The following is a 21,300-nucleotide window of genomic DNA, read 5'->3' as shown; positions in this document are numbered from 1 at the left end:
GATAAAGAACTGGTATGCTTTGTAGTTTGTCAGATCCCTAAATCCTTTGAAAAGGTTTAAGGATAAAAACCCTACAGTTAGCTAGGAAATAATGCCCACTAAAATAATAGAATAAAATTACAAATAGATGAAGTAAGAAAATGTATTACTAAGATTATACTTAATAAGTATCCTTCTTAGCTGATTTAACATCTCAGCTTCCTGTCAGAGTGGCTGATTAACCTTTACAATGTACCCCAAGGCTGATATACCGTGCCAAAATCCAAAAGGTATATATTTTTCTCACTGGTAAAGGTGGTTGCCAGAGCTATCCAGTACAGCTGCTGTGCAAAATCTCTTTCTTTGGTAGTTCAGAAAAGAGTAATTGTCTTTTCCTGTTCACTCTTCTTTATTGTCAGTAAGGAGGTGATGCAGGGGATCAATTGTTTAACCTTTTCTTTAAGGTTGCCAATTGTTTGTCTTAATTGGAAAATTCCTGTCTTCAGCTCTAATCTATCTATTATTTTAATGTAGGACACAGTAACAAAGCTTTATAAATCTTACAGCAATTCATAGATGCAAATAATTAAATTTTTATTTAATCCGACTTTTAATACTAACCTATGCATTCTAATTAAAAATGAGGGATGGAACCCTGCTTTGGATTGGATTGGTTTTGGTAATATCCACATATTTACTGTTAAATAAGGTGGGGTCCTTAGCTTAGAAGGTAAAGCAGAATAATCTGGGTGGAACCAGAACCTCTCCAAAACTCTGTCATTGACTCAGCTTCTTGTTGACCATTTGCACCAGCTCTTTTGACATTTCTTTAATCTGAGTCAGGGAGAAAGAGAATACTGGTACGCTTTTACTTAAATATTCTTATAATTTATTACTAGGAAATGCATGGTCATGAACTCAATGTGGCATGCAAATCAAGTAACTCAAAACTTCAAAGGCTTGAAGATACGTTTTCTTCACTCTAAGAAATGAGTTTACTTACTGGTTGTAAAATGGGTTTTAATCAACAAATTTTTTCTCTGCTATGTACCTGACAGATTGTGATAGGAGCATGGCCAGTTCTGCTGCAACTTTTCCTCTCATTCAAAATGGTTTCAGAGCATGTGCTGATATCTGTAGAGAGGACACTGGATTCAGTGATTCTCCATGTGGGTGAATGCACAGCAGAACCAGAGTCTTAATGGGGCTTAAGAACAGGAAAATTCTGTTTCTTACTGTTTGACTGCCCTCAGGTTGGAAATTGTAGAGGTGGACATGCTTCTCTTGCTGGTGAAAGACTTCATGGTGTAGACACTACTTGTGAAACTCAGGGGAACAGTAGAGACTGGTGAAGTCTGTGAAAGGGTTAAGTGTCCGTGGAATGGCACAGCCATGCCATTATCATGGTAGATTTTTCAAAATCTTGAACTCTACAAGATTCATTTATCCATATAAACTAGCCATTAAACAGTAATCCTTCTCGTGTTCAAATATTTTCCTTAGATGTTCTGTATTCTTACATGATTTGCATCTCACACTGGCAGTTCTCCTGCTGTGAGATGGCTATCAAGTTCAATAAAAGATAACTTTTACAAATTAAATTCCCTAAGGAAATAAGGTTAATACCTTCTAAACAAAACAATTTTTCTAGTGCTATGTGTTTATTACTTGACTGAACTAATGATATAGTTCTGCTCTTAAATTAATTGTTAATAAAGCCATGACTAATTTAAACTTTGCCCACATTGGGCTGGGGAAGATGGCAGATATTAGTGACTCTGAAAAGTTAGGATAATGTTGAGGAAAAGGGAAAGAAAAAGAAAAGTCAGGTTGTTGGGTCTGATTCCCCTGCAGCTGATTGCATCTGGCAGTCTGTCTCCATCTGACTTGCTAGCTGAGTACAGTACAGGGCTGCATCTTTTTGCATCCAGTAAATCTGAGTGGATTTAACAAATCCAAATATTATCAGCTTTATTTCCCTACTTTCCTGACTTTTCTCTGGTAGAAACAGACTTTTGTCCATGCTGCTGAATCATTATTATTATTATCACCTGCTATTTAATCACAGACAATACACCTTGTGTTGTACAAGACTAAATCTCCTTTACAATGAATTTATGATCAAAAATAGAGAGATTTCATCTACAGCATAATCACTCTTGGGAGGGTGGCTATACTTTAGCCGTCTGGAAGAAAGATTTTAAAAAATAGATGATCATCAGCAGCAGCATGATGAACTTTTGCCAAGCCTTGTGGAAATCTTCATTTTCTAACTGTGCTTTTGGAAAACCTTGGGGAACTTTAGTGCTAGAGACAAGTGCATGGGCATACTGATGTTAGTTTCAATTGTTCTAAGGGGTTAGCTGTTCGCCTAATCAGGTTCCCCATCTGAATTACTCACGCCTGAGATTCGGCAAAACCCTATGGTAAGCTGAGACAAATGAAAGGCTCCTTTCAAAAAACAAAAGCAAAAGAAACATGAGAATCACTGGTTGCCTTAGAGTAGACACTTCAATGTATGTAGATGTGCTGAGGTGGTCGTCGCCCTCCAGCTCTACATTGCGCCAGCAGCCCAGAGAGGAAAAGATACTAGCTGAATAAATTTGTGACCACAGTAAATCCAACAATAGGGCACTAATTCCACATCAAAAACTTTTTGGCTATAGGATTTAAAGCACTGAGCTGGGATAATCTCATTCCAGCAATTTAAATGAGGTAAAAGTATTTGGATGTATTAATTTCATACTGCTGGGGTTTCTGCCAAATTACATACTGTCTGCCTGCTTCATTCAAACTTTTGCTCTAAACCAGCAGCTGATCTCCCTCAGCCTAGTACAACATTCAAAGAAATAAAGCTTGCATAAACTCTGTATAATGTAGCCAGGCGAATTCAACAGAAAAGCAGTCATGTATGTGTGCATATCTAGATAGGACCTGCAGCACTCTGTGCTCCATAGGGCAGAATGTCTGATGTGATGAGTGCAGAACCTTCCACTTAGTGTGGGAAGTATATGCATTGAAATGTTTCCCCTTGGCCAGAAACCAGCCTCATGAATTCTCACCTTGATCTAAGCTACATATAATATTAATTGCATAGGAATAATCAGTTCCCAAGGTTATGGAAAGTGGGTTCCTTTGCCTCTGCTGGGTTCTTATTCCCCATTTCACCTGTGGTAGTATAGCTGTAGCCAATCCAGACCTATGAAGTTGGCTCCTGTTATTGTCCTTGCTGTTAAATTAAGCTTTTAAACCCATGTGTATATCAAGCGCAAAATATCTGTAGAGAAAGACTAAAATAAAACTAGGAGAATGATAAAGTTTTGGTGTATTATTTATACCAAGAAAATAATTTTGGTTTCTCTTAAAATAATTTTTTCTTTTTGTTGGATGGAGAAGATTTTCCCCCTTTGCTTTGTTAAAGGTGCTTTGTATAGAACAAGACAGGGAAAAAAAAGAACAATATAACCAAGTGCAGTAAGGAACTAGATCAAGGTGGATTGTAATATGCAGCTCAAGATTTTTACAGCACACATTTACTTCCTTTGCAATTTTTCTTTTTAAATTTTCTCAGTTGACTATTTGTACTTATATGTGCAAAAATTGTCAAAATTGTAGCTAGATAAGTGAATATTGTTACTTTAGGCTTTGTGTTTTAGGCTGGGCTAATATGTTTTAAATATTTCCTTCTGCATTCATGTTGTGTTTCCAGCACGTAGTTCTGCTATTCCTTAGCACAAAAATTGAGACATTTGCTCTGGGTGCTTCAGGTCTTTCAGACAGGTATTATTTGCCCAATAGCTTACTTACACTCTTCCATGGAGTAAGTACACAGCAGGCACTCTGCATTTATAATTTAATTCTTCAAAGACAAGAAATAGGAAGTGACATGATACACACAGATAGTTTGCACAAAATCTTAAATCCAGTTATTCTGTCCCTATGCAAAAGAAAAATTCAAATCTAGCTATGGCACTAAACTATATACAGATTTCATGCCTTAATTTTTTCATTAATTCCAAAAGGTTTTTGAGTCAGGCCAGTCCTGAATCCTTTTTCAACACAGCATTTTTGGGACCAATAAGTCTCTGTCCTAATATCTTTTTTTCTAAGTGAACTTGCTCTGCACTAGCTGCTGCCTGATTTTAAAAGTCTTTCCCTGTTACAAGGATATATTCCTCTCATCCTCTCACTTGACATGGGCTTCCAGTCTTGGTACATGAGTTTCACACCCAATACGTGTGTTTCCTACAAGAAATTTTGTAGTCTATAATTCTTCCCCTCACAGAAAAATAGGATGGATTATGCTCCTCACTTCAACCAGTTATTGTTACACTGAGTGTGCATTTCAATAGGAGATGACTGATATTCAAAATGCCACATTTTTGAAGGCAAATCAATATATGATACAGCACAGATAGTGTATGGTGGATCCCACTTACACTGATATGTTTGATGATAGAGTAATTTCACAGTAAAATTAGAATTCATAAGATGCAGATAGACAGATTTCCCATCGTGTCACAATTTTGTTTTACAACGGGAAGACTCACTTGAGAGGAAATGCTCATGGGTTTTAATACATTTAACATCATCTTGGTGATGAAGCTAAATATCAATTTGAATTAACAGTGTGAAGAGGTTAAGAAAGAGGGAAAAGGGCTTATGTGGCTTGCCTGAAGTCACTGAGATAGAATGCAAAAACGCTGGGGTAGAATCTTCTGTCTCAGCTACCGTGGCTCACTTATCTGCTACTCCAGGAGCAGTTTAGCAAATTTAGGTCAGGCTGTTTTTCAGTTAAACACAGTCACCCATTAGTGGAATTAATATATCATTCCAGCTTGCATTTTAACAAGATTTCTGTTGTAAACATAGAGCTAGTTGAACATAATAAAGTTATGGCAGTGGTGGGTGAGACTGGGTGATTTTTTAGATAATACTTTACAGTTTACTTCTTTATTTCAAGAAAAGCATAACAAAAAGGGCTGCTCATGTCTTATGCAAGAGCATGATATTTTCAGAAAGTATTTGCTTGCATCACTGTATAAATAAAAGACTGAAAAGCTAAAAATAAATAAAAGACTGAAAATAGTAGATAATAGGCTTTTCAAAAAAATGACAAGAAGAAAATTGTACCAAAGTGAATACACCAAAAACCTGCCCCTTAAAAATGACTCTGTCATTACAATTTACCTGTTGACTTGTTGTGCAGGACCTTAAGGGCCCTTGATATACAATGTTAAATAAGTTTCCAAGTAACTTCTTTGTTGTTTTACCAGAGGCTGTTCACAAAAATAAGGTGATTTTACTCCGAATTTTATTTCAGAGCCTTTTAAAATAAAGAGAGGCATGCAAAACCACTGAAGATTCAGACCTTTGATGATGGTTTGAAACTTTCACTTTAGCTGGTGATTACTTGCTTTTCAGCTCAGTTGGTTCTGTGGCAAAGTGTAAGAGCCATCTTTCTAGACCAAATGGAGTTATCTCTAATATATTTATTTTTGCACTGAGGTGACAGATAGAAGATTCCTTGTTGATGTTTAACCTAGAGCTGTGCTTAGTATCTGTTATTTCTTCTCACCAATTTCTTAATGAAATTATTAATATAATTTTACCAGAGTTCGAACTCCCTTATTTTATGATCTTATAGGTCACATCTACAGTCTGTTTACCATCCATAGAGGACAAAGGCTTGTGGCAAGGCAGTGTGTTCAAATTCTGCTAGAGTCTGCTCTCTCCTCCTTGCCTGGGTTACCCAAAGCTTGGGTGTGATCTAGTATGTGTGCAGTTCTTACAGTCAGGAGATAAAGGCATTGGTGACAAAAACAGTACCAACCACTTGACAGTACACTTTCTTTATAGATATTTTTGGCTTTACCTCCAAGGTAGCTTGGATGGTTGGGGAAAGAATTCTTCATTTCCACTTAAGGTGTAGTTAATTAAAATACTGGCATTTTTTGGCATATAGTTTTGACTATGAACAATTCACTCCTATTTCTTCCAGGCAAGCAAGTACTTCTTTTACCTGTCTTGTTGCTGTTACCATTCTTACCATCATCATTAGGTTTCTGCTTTTGAAATGATGCTTATATGGATTAATGGATCATTTATAACTAAATTATGGAAGCCTTGTCTGTGTGATGGTTCATTCAGTGACTGAAAAAGGCAATGGAGTCTAATTATCTGAACTTCACAGTATTTTGCCTGTCAGTACAGAGTAAGCTTCACTATTACCAAGATGTTATTATGCTGTTGTCGCTGTTTTAACTTCAGCCATTATTAAGGGTCAGTGTGAAGCATGGACAAACCCATGGCCTCTGAGATGAAAATCAGCACCGCATCCAAAAAAACTTTGCTTGACAGAAATTTAAATCATATTTCCACGGGAGCTTCACCTGCACGGTTTTAAATGCCAAGAGGTTTAAAATATCTCAGTGCATGAAATTTCACAGCATCCCAGTCAGAGAGCTCCTCCAAAATGTGTGACCAAAAATACCTACATCTGCAAATGGCAATATTCCTGTTTTACAGAAGGACAAATATGCATTCAAACAGGGACTCACTCAAATATGGTGACAAAAGATATCTGCAGCAGATGTACTAACAGATTTCAGATCTCCTGCGTTCAGTTCTGTATTTTATGTCTCTAAAGGTTTCCTAATTTCTGTAGAGGCAGCATTGTGGACTTACTTCCTATTGTATTGTCCTGCTTTGATAACATGGAATACCGTGACACTTTTTGGCAATAGCTCCATAAAAGGTTTCATTCAGTACTTGTCATCAAGTAGGTAACAAACATGTTTACATGGGGAAAGGAGAATGAAAATAGTTGGCCTTGATGAATTTGATGCTCTTTTCCCAGTTCTACAAAACTATAGTCGCACAGTAATACCAGTGACAGCACTGGGGCAGGGCATTTGTTGCAGATGAGAAAATACAGTTAGTGTTACCCTCAGTCGATGAGAGAGTTTGTGGTGATAACTTTTTGTAGAAGATGACTGAGCACTGGGAGTAACTTATGTGCTCCTGTGATGCTGCAGTTGCTAATCAGAACATTGGGAACATGCATGATCTGTTTGAAACAGACATGTAGATGACCTGTATCTCATTAAAATATGCTCACACGGTGCAAATCCATAAAACAAATTATAGGGGACATTTTAAGGGACATATCCTGATGGGAAAAGCTATAGATATTAATTTATTTTAAAATAAATAAATAAGGTCTTCAACATGTTAGTGTGGCTTATTTAGTTCAGCACTTCAACTGGTTGTTTGCTATGTCATGCTGATCTAGGACTGTTCTCTTATCAATTTTAAAGCTTTTGACATCCTGCATTCAAGATCACTTCAGATTAGTAGGAATTCCAGACTATAAACTTTTGATTACTTGTGGCATCTTTGTTCATTTGGTTCAAAAGCATGTACCAATGGACCATTTTATTTAAATCACAAAAATCACTTCTCCATAATCTTAAGATTTATTTTTCTTCTTCCATCCCCATGCTAGAAATACACCCACAAGCACACACGTAGCCAGTAGGACTTACAGACACACATCCACAGTAACACGATCCGATATCACAAACTGTAACAGGAGCAGAGCAGTAATGCTCAGGTCCCTAAGTGGATGTGGCATTGTTTAAGCCTCAGGCATACAAATTAAAGCACCTACTAGCTGGCATAATTTGCTTGGTCAAATATCAAGACAATTCTTCCACTAGCTCCATCCTAAGGGAAAAAAACTTTAAAACCTGCTTCTGCTTTTTCCTATTCCATATATTCTGGAACAGATTTGAGTACTGAGGAATACATGTTGTTGTTGGAAATAAGCTGGAACTGGAAAACAAACAAAGTGTAACACTAACAAGTTGCAGAGACTGCGGCAAAACAGAGGCAGAGGGCTTCTCTTTCACTGCTCAGAAAATAAGGTCCTTGGGGATGAAAAGGGAAAAAAAAATCCCAAGTAAACTTTGTCAAAAGTTACTGGTGTAAAAAAATGCTGTAGGGCCTTTAAAGCAGCTTTCTTATTGCAGTACAATTAGATAACTAACATGGCAGTTGAAATTCAATGAGATTTGGTACTTAACTCCCTTAGCTTGGCATTTCCTCAAGCATCTGCTATTTCCACTACCCAGGAATTACAGTCTTTCTAATCACAAACCTAATTTATCACAGCATGATTATTCTGGTTTCCCCTTATTCAGTTATTTTTTTGAACTGCAAAACATGGTCCTATTGCTGGCCAGAATCATCCACTGGTGTGATACAAATATTTACTCATGTTGGCTTAGATATTTGCTACTTGGCTACATTATTTATTCTTTCAGATACAGACAGAACTAGTGACCCTGGCAAATGTCCCCTGATATTTGTAAGAGTAAGGATCCTGTCTTCATTAACCATTACCTCTAATTCCTATCATGTCAATATTATTGGTATTTGACTTCTCAAACAAGAGGAGTGTGATCAGTTGTGCAGCTGTGCTCCTTGTTCCAGCTGATGTGGCCCTTCATGTACAGGTAATGAAATCCATGATAGGACACTTCAAAGGTCTCTTTGTAATGTTGGGTAAGACATCTATTTTCCCTATCAGGTAAAGGTTGGGAGGACACTCCAGCAAGACACCAGTTTTATGACTGATTGTTTCTCAGGGAAGAAATGCATTAAAATGAAGCTGAGCTGAATCCTAAGTTGCTTACCAAGTTTCTCCTCTGTGTTTTTCCAGTTAAATTGTGACTGAACTCCATAGGAGTTTTCTTTGTAAACACCCAAGGCCGGACTTTTAAATGTATTTTGAACAACCAAAACAGAAGTCAAACTGAAGATACACAGAGCATAAATAATCTAGAAAAACTGATAGAAAAGCTGCTGAAATGACTCAGCAATTGTGCTGCTGTGGACAATGCCTTTTTTTTTGTTTTTTGCATGCTGATAGTTTTGTTCTCAGGCATTTTTTTTCCAATGTGACCCCAGCTGAGTAACTGAGACACTTGTCAAAGTTTTCTTTTAATTTTGTTGCAACCTGTTCTTTATCAGATGATGGGGAAACTGCTTCAAGAGGCTGTTTTGCTGCATTTTAAATTGTAAGGTATATTCTAGAAAAATTTGGGTGATGTGACAAGGGCTGAAACTATGTGAAGGGATTTTCTCAGCTCATCTGGCAGGTAAGGAGTGGAGGTAGGAATTGCACTCCTGGTCTCTGCCTCCATCCACAAGCAAGCTCGTCATCCCATCCCATCATCCAGCATACAAAGCTAGAAAGGCAATGAAGGTTTCCTGAGGAGCCTGAGAGACACAAGACCAGTCAGTGGAAACTGTTTGCAATTTGCTAGCTCTTAAAATCCAAGGCCCCTGTGTCTCCTCACGTGGCTTCTGAGCATTCTGAGGGAAGATCTGTTTGGTCTGTTTCCCAGCTCAGACACTTTTCCTTAGTACTGGAGCTATGTCATCTCTCAGCAAATAAAAGTTTTGTCCTCTCCCACACAGAAGTCAGCAAAAGGCCTTTCTGTGGGACATGCCTAAGTGTCCAGTGGGAAACCATGAAAAACTGAGTACATACATTTCAAATGTGCTCAACCAGACTGGCATGAATTCAGACCAGCTTTCACCTTATACCAAAATTAAATAGACATTATGTGTAGCATCCTAAACTCACTTCACTGTGATCCAACTATAAAATTAACTGGAAAAAATAAAAGGGCATATGGCTCTGATCTACTTACAATAACAATTTGAGAGGCTCATCTTGAACTAATTTTTCAAAATTAATTTCAGAGACACCTGTCACACACAGTTATAAGCCAACAAGAGCCAAGAGCAGCTTCTCAATGAAATGATGGCCTTCAGTTTGTGAAGAGGTGATCTGTAAGCTCTGAGTCACAGAGGGGCCACTCTGAAAGTCAATGTTTCAAGCTTTGAAAAGACAGCAGAAGTGTTTGTGTTGTAATGTTGTTTTTTGTGAAAGTAGAGAAATTATGTTCAAAATGCTAATAAATTTCTAAAATATGTACAGGAAAAAAAAGAGAGAAATTAATGGAATACATTTAAGAAAATGTTACATTTCATGGAACGCTGATAAATGTTCCATTGATATATTTTATCAGAACATGATAAAATATAAATTCCAGCATATGATTCCCCTATTGTGTTACTGCTACTATTCCTCTCATATATAAACAAAAGGCTCATAACCCAGAGCTCCCCATACTGTATAGAAATGATGGCCCAAGATTTAAATATGTTTGAAGTTCTGTCATGAAGGCCAGGACAGATTGAAATACATTGTTAACATTTCACTGCACCACTTCGAGGTGTTGAGTAAACTGATGTTATTTATCAATCTATTTCTAAGTAATGTATCTTCTAAAAGGCAAACTGTGATATATAGGAGCAGAACTTGTCTTCTTTTTCTCCTCTTTATGTAGAGATTAGCACACTATACCACTCATCCTCCAATACTGGATGTTTGGAAGTTTTGCTAATATAAAAGTTCTAATGCATATAACTTTTAATATTAAAACATACTGTATATTGATGGTAATTTTTTTGCCTTCTTCCTAAGCAACAGTGTTTAGTCCTGAAATTTGAAAAAAATTCTAAGAAATCTAACCTAAAACAGTTCACTTCCAGATTCTCTTGAAATTCAAAAATATCTGAAACACATATTGGGATCCAAATAATCTCTCTTTGTGACCAACTTGTGGTTAATTTTTTCTCTTTTTTCCCTTTTCTAACCTTGACTGCTGGTTTACAAACATATAATTGACATAACATTATGGATGGAAGATGCATTGGATAAATAAATCAATATTTAATCTGTCTCTATTCTTTTGAGTTTATCTTCATTAAAGTGATATCTCTTTTTATGTGTGGTCATGGAATTCTTTAATGAAAGCCTATTTGATAAGCCAAGTTTTCCCAAACAAACCTCAGCTGAATTCACCTTTCTCTCTGAAAGCAGATTTTGCTCCTTGACATGAAATCCAAGATGGAAATGTTGATAAAGATTCCCAGGGAAATCTTCCAAACATTCTTCATAATATCATGTGTGATATAGTGACAAGCTATATGTTTCCCTGGCACCGAGATTGAAAATGGAAATGTTAAGTATAAATCTTTGTGGAAGTTTCAGTAATTTTTAATAATTTGTTCTTTTGTGGCATTCATATGTGAATGATATATTTGTCCTAGAGCAATGCAAATTCATTTCCCCACATCTATAATATCTGCAGTAAGCTAAATTAAAAATACATTTGTACTTGTACAGTTAAATGATCATATTTAATGAAATGTCGGAGATGAATCTCAGCAAATAGCCAGGAAATTATTTCAGAAAGAGCAGCATTTCATTACTGGTAGTCAGGGAAAAGCAAAGAGATTAAACAAATGGTTTACTGCTCCAAGATATGGGAGGAGGTGGGGGCAGTTTTGTGCAGGGGGGTGACTGTGAACATGAGACCTCAGCAGGGATTTTTACCTGTGAGTGTGGAAGCATTTGCACAGCACAGGGGTGGTGGGGCTGATGCTGGGGGTGAGAAGGAGCTGGTGGTACCCGGACCTGAAAAGGCTGCGGGTGTAGCACTGTGCTGTGTTTGGCTGCTGGGAAGCTTGGAGCCTGCACGGCATCCAGCGTTTCCCGACAGCTGCTGCCATGGTGCCACTCCAAGGGAGCCTGGAGGGCTCTCTGCCCAGTCTCTGAGGAATCCTGGAGATGAAGCCCTGGGCTGGGTGAGCAGGGGTAGGGAACTATGAGACCAGTGGAGTTAAAGCAGGTCTGACAAGGTCAACAGGAATGGGGAGTGGGAGAGGGACTGCTCAGGGGCAAAGAAGATCAGGAAATTGTTTTTGCTGTAAACATTATGGCAATCAGAAATGGTTGAAAGGTGCAGGGTGGGACCCAATTTGTAAAGCCAGCTAGCAACTTTATTTCTGTGAGGCTTAGGATTATGCTGAATCCTTGGAGCCATCAGCATCTCTCGCCAACCATGTAGCTTTAAAGGATTCCAGCCTGTCAAGGAAACCTCTGTGCCTGGGAGCACAGTTGCCTTTGGCTCCCTGTTAGTCCATGGGAAGGCACTTGTAGTAGAGACTCGGATCTCAGGCAGGCTAACCTGACTTCTGTAGGCCTCCTTTCTGTCTGCTGCCTGAAAGGAGCAGCCAGCAGCTGCTCAGGCACTTGGCTCAGCTGTGCTTAGTCTGGCTGTGCTGTGAATCCAGCAATCTGCCCCTCCACCTGTCTTTGTAAGCTGGGACACTTCCCATGCTGCTCTCCCACCTTCCATTTCTCTTGATTATTTAATTACAAGATCTTCAGGCTACAGACCATCACAGGTCAAATCAAGCCTGTGCAGAGGATCCAGTATAACAAATCTCTCTATGGTACTGTAAAGTGACTGCTGCTAATGCATGACACAAAAAAAAATCAACATCTATCAATAGGAACAACATTTTAAAGAATTGATATTCTGAAGTTCTGCTAGAAATCCTGTGGGAGGACTGAACTAATCTGAATATCAAAATTAAATTCTAAACCAAATATACAAATTTAAAGAGACTATAGAAATATCAGAAAATATACTAATTTTCTGGATTCCACAGACAAAAGAGGTGAAAGAAGATGGAGGTATGAAAACTCTTTGTTGGCAAAAATTCTAGTACTAAAACAAACATTTTCAGGGGCATGGCATAAATTAAATATCTGAACAGCATCATTTAATTATTTACAGATATTAATATATGCATATACACATACATATGTACGTACAGAAGACAGTGGAAAGGTGATAAGGCTGTCGAGACATGGGCAGTTTTAAATCTCACCCATCCAAGCATCCATACATTTAGGCTGGCCCTTCTTCCTTTCTGATTTCTACTCTGTGGTCTACTCAACCACCCAATTCTGCCTTTGTTTTATTTTCCTTTCTTTTATATCAACAGCAAATTAAGAAAGCAGACAATATAACTTATAGTTTAGTCTTACATCTCCACTCATATTATATTTGAAATAAGCATCTGAATGCAGCAGCCTGCATAGAGGAATTTACTTGTGGTTCTGATTTGCAAAGTGGAAAAAACCCAGGATTAGTTAAGTAATTAATCAGGTGTGGAAAGCCATATGAATTCGCTGAAAGACACATTGTAGAAGAACTCAGATCATGCATACAAAACTGAATTATGGAAAAATGGGTGAGACACATCAGGTCTGAATGAGGAGAGTGTCAATCACTTCTGTTTGTCAAGGTTCTTTGAGATGTGAGTTATCAGCCTTAAGGAGAGACAAAAGATCCATGTAGGGATCAGCATAATTCTTATGTCTGATCTAATTACCTTCAGGGACTTAGATATAGACTTGCCACATATTTCTAAAAGGGTACTTACTTTTGGAATCATCTCTTTTCTCCTTTGGATTTCTCTTTGGTGTTTTCGCTACTGCTGGTCTTCACGGAACTATTTTAGGCAGGCAAATTCTGTCTCATGGCCATTCTTGTGAAGTGCCCACAATACCACTGGGAAGACTGTGGGAAGTGGGAGAAAAAGACTCAAAACTATTTCAAAACACAGCTGCACAATTTGTTCCATAACAACCTGTCTCCATTCTTCATTATAGGGCCTGAGGTCTGAGGGATTTTTGTGGCAGAAGACAAGAGAGGGTTTTCTACGCAGGAATGCTAAAAATGTTCTTTTGCTCCTTATGATGTGGGGCTGAGAACCTGCACTGTAAATTCTTCAACAAGTATTTTTTTTTCTCCTAATTACTGCAAAATAGATATTCACATACTAATCACTGCAATACAGAGTGTTACTATTAAAACAGATACCATCAGATGGTTACCTTTCAATTCCATTGAATTTTGTTTGGATAAAATACTTAACCCTCCACTTTCTGCATATTCAATTTCTCTCAGATTTGTTTATTTAGATTTCTCAATCAGGAAAACATAGAGACTCCTGAAGTACCATGAGCAGCATTTTACATCCTGAGCAGTAGTTGCTGTGAAAATCTAGGACAGGAACAAACCTTTCTCAAAGTATGTTATATTAGGAGCGCTGCAAAAAGTAATGATGAATAGCTACTCAGGACACACAAATTCCAACTGGAAGACAGCAGCAACAGCAGCAGCCAGAGTTCTGCTTCCCTAGGAGAAAAATGATCTTGTGCATTGGATAAAACACAACAACATCTTAAGATTTCATCCTAGCTGCATTAGAACAGCAGGAACCAAAATACTTGTTAATGTTGTAATATGTTTGCCTTCAATCAGACAGCAGAAGAATTCATTCCATTTGCTCAGTATTTTGCCCTCCTGAACTCCATCCCCGCAACAGCTTTGCGAACACATCTGAGCAATTCCACAGTGGGTTTTACATCCATGGTAAGTCATGTCTGCTGGGCCTATATGCAGGATTTGTGTTTTACAGAGACTACAATGAATGATTTTTCCCAAAATTTGATTCTGTAAAAAGCTACTTGACTGCTCCAAGTAATCTTTTTTATTCTTCATCTTAGTTTACTCTTAAGGGTTTTTCGTTTCATCTTTTTCTGCTGTCCTAATGTACACAAATCACTTTTAGAGATAGTGTCATGTGTATGAAGGGAGCAATTTATCAACACAGACACCTCTTTGATGAGGAATGGTTTGTCTTTACAAGGCTGGACAGCCCAAACTGAATTTCAATTTGCTATGGCATGCAAGGGATTTAGGGATTAAGGCTGGCGAGAGGCTTTAAGCATCAACCACCTTATTATTGCTGAAGGAATATGTGATTTGAAAACCTTGCCTGTCTTAATTTTTTTTTCTTTAGTATGTGGGGGTGAGATGAGGAGGGATGAGTAAGAAAAGCAATAACCTACTTGGTGATTTAACAGTTATTACTTTTCTTCTGCTTTTCAGTCACTCACTCCCTATTTTTAATGGGACAGATAGAACTTAGAGGGTCAGACCCAGGTGACAGCACCTAAATATCTGCTTGAAAGTGTTTTATGACTAATAGCAAATATAAAAGCTTGTAATAAAAATGAAGCTAGTGGGGAGTGAGAGATGGAGAAGGCAAGAAATATGAGTAATAATTATTTATATAAATGAAAAGGTCATGAACTGCTACAAATAAATATTGTTCTGACCATACCATATAACCTGTTCCTTAAGGCAAGCAAATTGATAAGGAATAATATTTCCCAGTTAAAAAACACATCATATGTAATTCACCTGTTTTTTCTTGGAATGGAAGAGTGGGAGGAAATCCAAAGGGATCTACTGGCTTAAGATTTTATTACCATGATATTAGCTAATTTCTAATTAATAAAAAAAATACTGTGAATCAAAAGCAAGCATTACTATTATTTTTTGATTTCTGATTCTTTTAAGTAACTAAACCACTACAGGACTCATTTATCTGTTATGCTAACAAAAGACCATTGTCGTTGGTGTCACACTGCTGTGAAACTGAGTGCAGAGAAGAATTGCAGCTGTGAAATCCTTCCCTGGGCAAAAATCCGAGATCTGCCATGTATTCACTTCTGAGGATCTGCTCTAGCTCCCAACAAAAATATTATCTCTTTTCTTCAGAAGGTTTTTGGACAGATACATGCTTTGATAGAAAGAAAAGAAATGCACAAATTAGCTGCTCTGTTCCCCTTCCCTTCTTCTCTCAGATCCTGTGTTTCAGAGGTGGAGACTAAACTCCTGCCTGCAATATCCCTGCCTGCATCTTCAGAGTAGCAGAGCACAGCAGAGAGGAGATGAATTGCATCTATCTATCATCTGTCTATCATCTATCTATCTATCTATCATCTATCTATCTATCCATCCATCTATCTACCTATGTATGTCTTACAATTAATTCAGTTTCTTGCCAGGGTTTCCTGGAGAGCAGCTATCAGGTTGTTCTCACACTCTCCGTAATGTGCTCTAATGAGCATTTAAAAGTTTCCCAAGTAATGGAAGCATTTCATCAGGACGTAAAACATCCTCTAGATACTCAGAGGAATATTCTGAGCCCTTCCCAAGAGATTAAAACTGAGATCTTTTCTAGTCCAGTCACTCTATGGTGCTCAGCAGAAACAGAATAAAATTGGAGGAATCCCAATGGTGAGAGTCTACATCTTTCTCAAGGAAAATTGGTACATGTTATTAGAATAAAATCTTCAAATGGAAACGTGTCACCATCCTCTCCCAACATTTTAAAGTATGTTAAAAAGACATGTATTTTCCAACGTTTTAGCCTTGATTAAATCACTGTCTATCCATACAATACTGTATCTAGACTTCTCCATGTCCCCTAATTACCATAATGCTCCTTCCTTGTACTCCATGGACCAAAACAAAGGAAAATAAAACAGAGTTCATGGCTGTGATGTAATATCTCTTTGACAAGGTTGCTAATAATTAATGCCAAGTATCTGTCATTAATCAGATATCTCCTGCATTGTGCATAATGGTTGTCTCTGTGCTTTGCTAGGGATTTTGTGTTTGAAATTCTTTTTCTGTAGACATCTTTTTTTCCTTTGTTTTGTTTTGCTTTGCTTATTTATTTGTTTGTTTGTTTGTTTTGTTTTCAATACAACCTATTTAAGGCTTGGCATAGCTTGGATATGGAATTAGACATCTAAAAATCTCAGCACATTTAGACAATCAGAAAGGTGATTAGAGATTAGACAACTCATGACAGCAAGAAAGGTTCTTCTGCATGCAGACAGAAAAAAATGCCTTCATGAAAACAGGAAAATATCAGAGGCATGCAAGACCAAATATTTTTCCTTCCTTCATGAAATGTTCTTCTGCCTCCATGTGCTATCCAGCCCCTCCCATCAATGCTTGTTTCCCCTGGAGAAGAAAGACATTGCATGCAGCACTGGTAGTCCTCTGTTAAACCATCCCAAAGTTACAGTCCTATTCACAGGATTGGTTAATTGCAGAGTACACCACTGGCCATAGCCTCCACATGGTGGTATTCTACAATTTGCCACACTTTTGCAGGGGTGATCATACATGTCTTGCTGTTGCATTTCCCCATCTTGACTTTCATGTACCCCTGCACAGATGTATTTTTCTAAAGCTGTCACTTGGTAAAACATCACCACAACATCCTATGATCAATACAGCAGCTTGGGAAAAATACATACACTTACATGTCTAGCAGCATAAATTAAATCTCTACCTTCTATTTCAGGCCAGGCAACAGGAGACAAATGGGGAAAAAAAAGACAACCAAGAAAAATCAGATTTTCTATAATTATATAAATTACAGCTAGAATGACTGTAATCACCTAAAATGCCTCTGGGGAGTTGGATTAGCAGAAGACAATTTCTGAGATTCACACTCCAGGGTTTAAACCTACAGCTGATATTTAGAATTAGACTACCAAGCTGAAATAATTAACCCTTGGGAAGCTAAAAAATGTGACTCAGAGGTGTACTATCTAACTGAAAGGGAGGAATATGCAATTGATGCTATTTTAAATTTCCTGTGGATCTTAATGTTTGACCAGGCCAGTCAGATTGTAGACTCAGTCCAAACTGTGAGTATATTTAAATTTAAAAAAATCTTTCTAGTCTCCCTCCTTTTAACATGCAATAAAAAAGCAACAAACACTCAAACAAATATCCCTTAAAACCAACAACAGACTTCCTTCAGTAATGTATGTCTATTGCAAAGTGGATGATAAAAATACAGATTAAAAAAAGATGCAGGGCTAAAGCTGTTTTGTAAGAAAAAAAGCTAAAATATTGTAAAGGAAACTCAAAAGCTGCCTAGAAATGTAAGCAGTGTGGGGGATTAGGATACTAAAGTAGATATAAAGATAGGGAGATAAATAAGAATGCACTCTTTTGCTTTATTTTCTTCCCATAAGTGAGACATTAAAACTTCTTTTCTGGCATATGGAGAATGTCCCTATTGTAAGAAGTAAAATGCTCCAAGGAGGTTCACTCCACTCTTTCTAGTTTTGAGGTGAGATCATGGATGGGGCAGTGGAGAAGGGCAGAGTGAGCAGATCAGTGGTTACTCTTCCTCTACGTGGATGTTTCCCTGGGTGCCAACAGTGTTCCTCTGTGCCTCAGCTTGGCAATCGTACCAGCAGTGTCAAGGGATTGACCTTAAACAGAACTGTGAAGGCAAGAAGTTGTACTGCTAGTATCCAAATCTCCTGCTTCTCTCTGCTGCAAGTTTTGCCTGGAGCCTCACCTCGTGCTTTGAATCCATTATGCTGCCACGAATATCTAAAACTTGAAGCTGCTGAATCTGCTACACTTGGTGAATCCTAGATGAGATGTTACTGTCTAAAAATGAAAACATCAATAATTTCCTTAATCATGGCAAAGTGTTTTTTCCATGTAGATATTGCTTTGAGAATAGAAGTTTGTATGAACAACATCAATCAGGGAGCTCACTCAAATGAATAACTTACAGCCCCACTGGCAGTCACTATTGAAGATTAATGCTGATAAACACCACATTCAACATAAGACGAGATTTCTGAAAACAAACCAATTTATTGGATTCTCAGACATGTATTTTGTAGTCAACCATTGATTACTGACTCAGCTGATTCTGCTGGTCATTCATCATATGCTTATATGTGCTTACATAAAAGCTGAGCTATTCTCTTTCAGGACTTCATTTAATATACAGCACAATTATTTGTGAAGCAGTACAGTTCCAGCTGAAAGAAATTACCTTTGAAAGCTGCATGCTGAAGTTGCCCCATTTACATAGCACAAACATGACAGACATACAGATATATTTTGTGGGGATAAGTATCTGAGTCAGAGAGGAACTGTTGCATGTTGAACTGTACTGAAAGTTTTGTGTTGGATACCAGGGATGACTGTTCAATGTTTGAAGAGGGTGTTGGTGTTTATGATTTTATTTTTTGTTTATAAAACAATAGCAACAAATGTTAGCAAACAAGAAGGGAAAGATCTTGTCTTCAATCTCCTACCATGTATACCTAGAGTGTCCTTCCATTCTATCTACTTTTACCTGCATCTCAATAATCCTGAGAGGTTGGCATAAACATCAGGTCTGTAAGCAAATTAAGGCACAAGAAAGGATGCTAAATGGGTGAAATATCTGGATGAGATTTAATTGTAGGAATGGCGGGATAACTTCCTAAACCAGAGTGAAGGCTTTCTTCATTTTGCTTAAACAGATAGGCTTTTGTAAGCACGTCCTGACTTTGCAAAGGTAATTGAAGAAGTGAGGGGTTCTGTAAGTTTCACACTTGGTGTTAGGCACACACTTACGACACAGATGAATTAAACGCCATTCCTGTTAAATAAAAAAGATTGGCCTGACAACATACTTTATTATTGTAAGAGCTAGGGAAGTGTCAATTGTCATTATATATGTTATTTTCCCACATAAGTTCATGCTGCTTATGTGATAAGTCTTTCTTCGTTTTGTTTTGTTTTTAACCAAACCCCATTGTCTCTAGTTTTTTAAAAATAATGGCTGCTTCTTAATGCAGTGACGTTTTTCTTGATAATGACACAGCACATGATCCTGAAAGCCTGGAGGTAAAGTTTAACCATTCGAAAAAATGCCCCTCAGTACTATTATGAGAACTAGAAGGCTTTGGTGCCTGAATTTTGTTCCTTCCATATCATGGAAATCAATTCAAAACTTGTTGTTCAGTGTGCTAGTTTTGGCAGGGGTGGGATTAATTTTCTTTAGTGACTAGCATGGAACTGTGTTAATTTTCCTTAGTGACTAGCATGGAACACTTGTATGATCAGCACTACTGTATTTCTGGGTGGAAGGTTGGTAGTGCCATCTTTTTTATAAATATGGTGAAAACTTGATGACAAGGACAAAATGAATCCAGGCAAGGAAATATTCTTCAGGAGTTAGTACAGCTGAATATGATAGTTTAGATTCAGCAATTACAGTTTTACAGTGCTACCAAAGATGAAGGAAATTTTCCTTTCTTATTTCTTATCTGGCAACCTGTTTATTATTGGGTAAATATTTTCTGGTTTTGATTAATTTATCAAATCCTGAAGATTTTTTGATTCTGAAAAACTTCTATGTCTTCATTAGGACAAATATTAACCTAAATGATCCAGAAGAAGCAGGTAATCTAATTCTGTGCACAAACCAACATTTTTTTTGTGCTTTCTATAACCCTTTTCTCTAGTCTTCTCACTCCAAGTTCTCAGCAGATATATATTAATTTGGTGTCCATCACTGGGGTTGTGACAGATGTTGCGCTTCTCTGTGGAGTCAGTTGTGCTACCACCTTTAAGGATGAAGACAAAATCCCTTGTGTCTGATTTGGATCTGTTTTCAGATTCACCAACACTTGCTGATGGTTGTATGTACTTAACTTCATTGTTAATATACTTTAAATTCATTGTGCTAAGGCTCCTCCTCTCAACTGACCCCTTGCTGTGTTCATCAGAAGTAAGACATGGTTCTCATGAAACACCAGTTAGCAAAACCCGCAACTCTGCTGGGAGAGACATGCACTGCGCAGTGCCAATTCCATATGGGCATTACTATATTTCACATCAAGTACCTCATGGCTCTTTATGAAAATGGGAGTACAATCAGCATGTTCAGTCTACAGACTCAAGGAACAATACACTGAAAAAGAGCTTTCAGTTCTGCTTTGAAAGTAACTAAATGCTATGCCTTTGTAATATTTTATAAATAAAAGGAAGACAATCCTGTGAGTGCAATGCAAAGGAAGTCAAAGCCCAGCAACCAAAGAGTGTTAACAAGGGACTAATTAAGCACCTTTAATCATTCTGAATATTCACGAAAGAGAATGTAAAATAAGTAGATTGAAGAATACAGTCTTACGTGCTCTTGTGAATGAGAAAAAATTGTTTTAAAATCATAAGTAAAAGTTGAAATTGGTGGAACATGATTGCTTGTTTGTTTAGAAGCATCATGATGAGAAAACATGTTCTGAGAACACCAAGTAAAGAAATATGTGTAACCTTTATTCTCGAAATAGAAGGAAAGATATTGCTTATATTAACAGCTGCAAAACTGTTCAGTAGGAAGTGGGATGAAGTGCAAATCAAGAAAGAGAGAAATAAATAGATCAGCATTATGCAAAATAAATGGGATTTCATTCTGAAAAAGTTCTGAGAATAGTGGAAATAATGGCACCCATGTCCACTGGTAATTAAGCCATAACAAAGAAATGGAGAATGCGAAAATGATTTTGTTAAGGTCTACTAGAATTCCCACAAGAACTGTAGGATCCTTGTCAGGATGAAGACCCTGTACAAGCTATATTCCTTAACACACAATCTGAATCTATTGTGAGTCTAGTTATAATAACAGGGCTGGGAGCATATTGGAGGCCAT

The sequence above is a fragment of the Onychostruthus taczanowskii genome, unplaced genomic scaffold (genome assembly GCF_017590055.1).
Source record: "Onychostruthus taczanowskii isolate IOZ18803 unplaced genomic scaffold, ASM1759005v1 scaffold40, whole genome shotgun sequence".
Classification (NCBI taxonomy): domain Eukaryota; kingdom Metazoa; phylum Chordata; class Aves; order Passeriformes; family Passeridae; genus Onychostruthus; species Onychostruthus taczanowskii.
The sequence above is the reverse complement of the archived record's forward strand: the minus strand, read 5'-3'. Positions refer to the sequence as shown.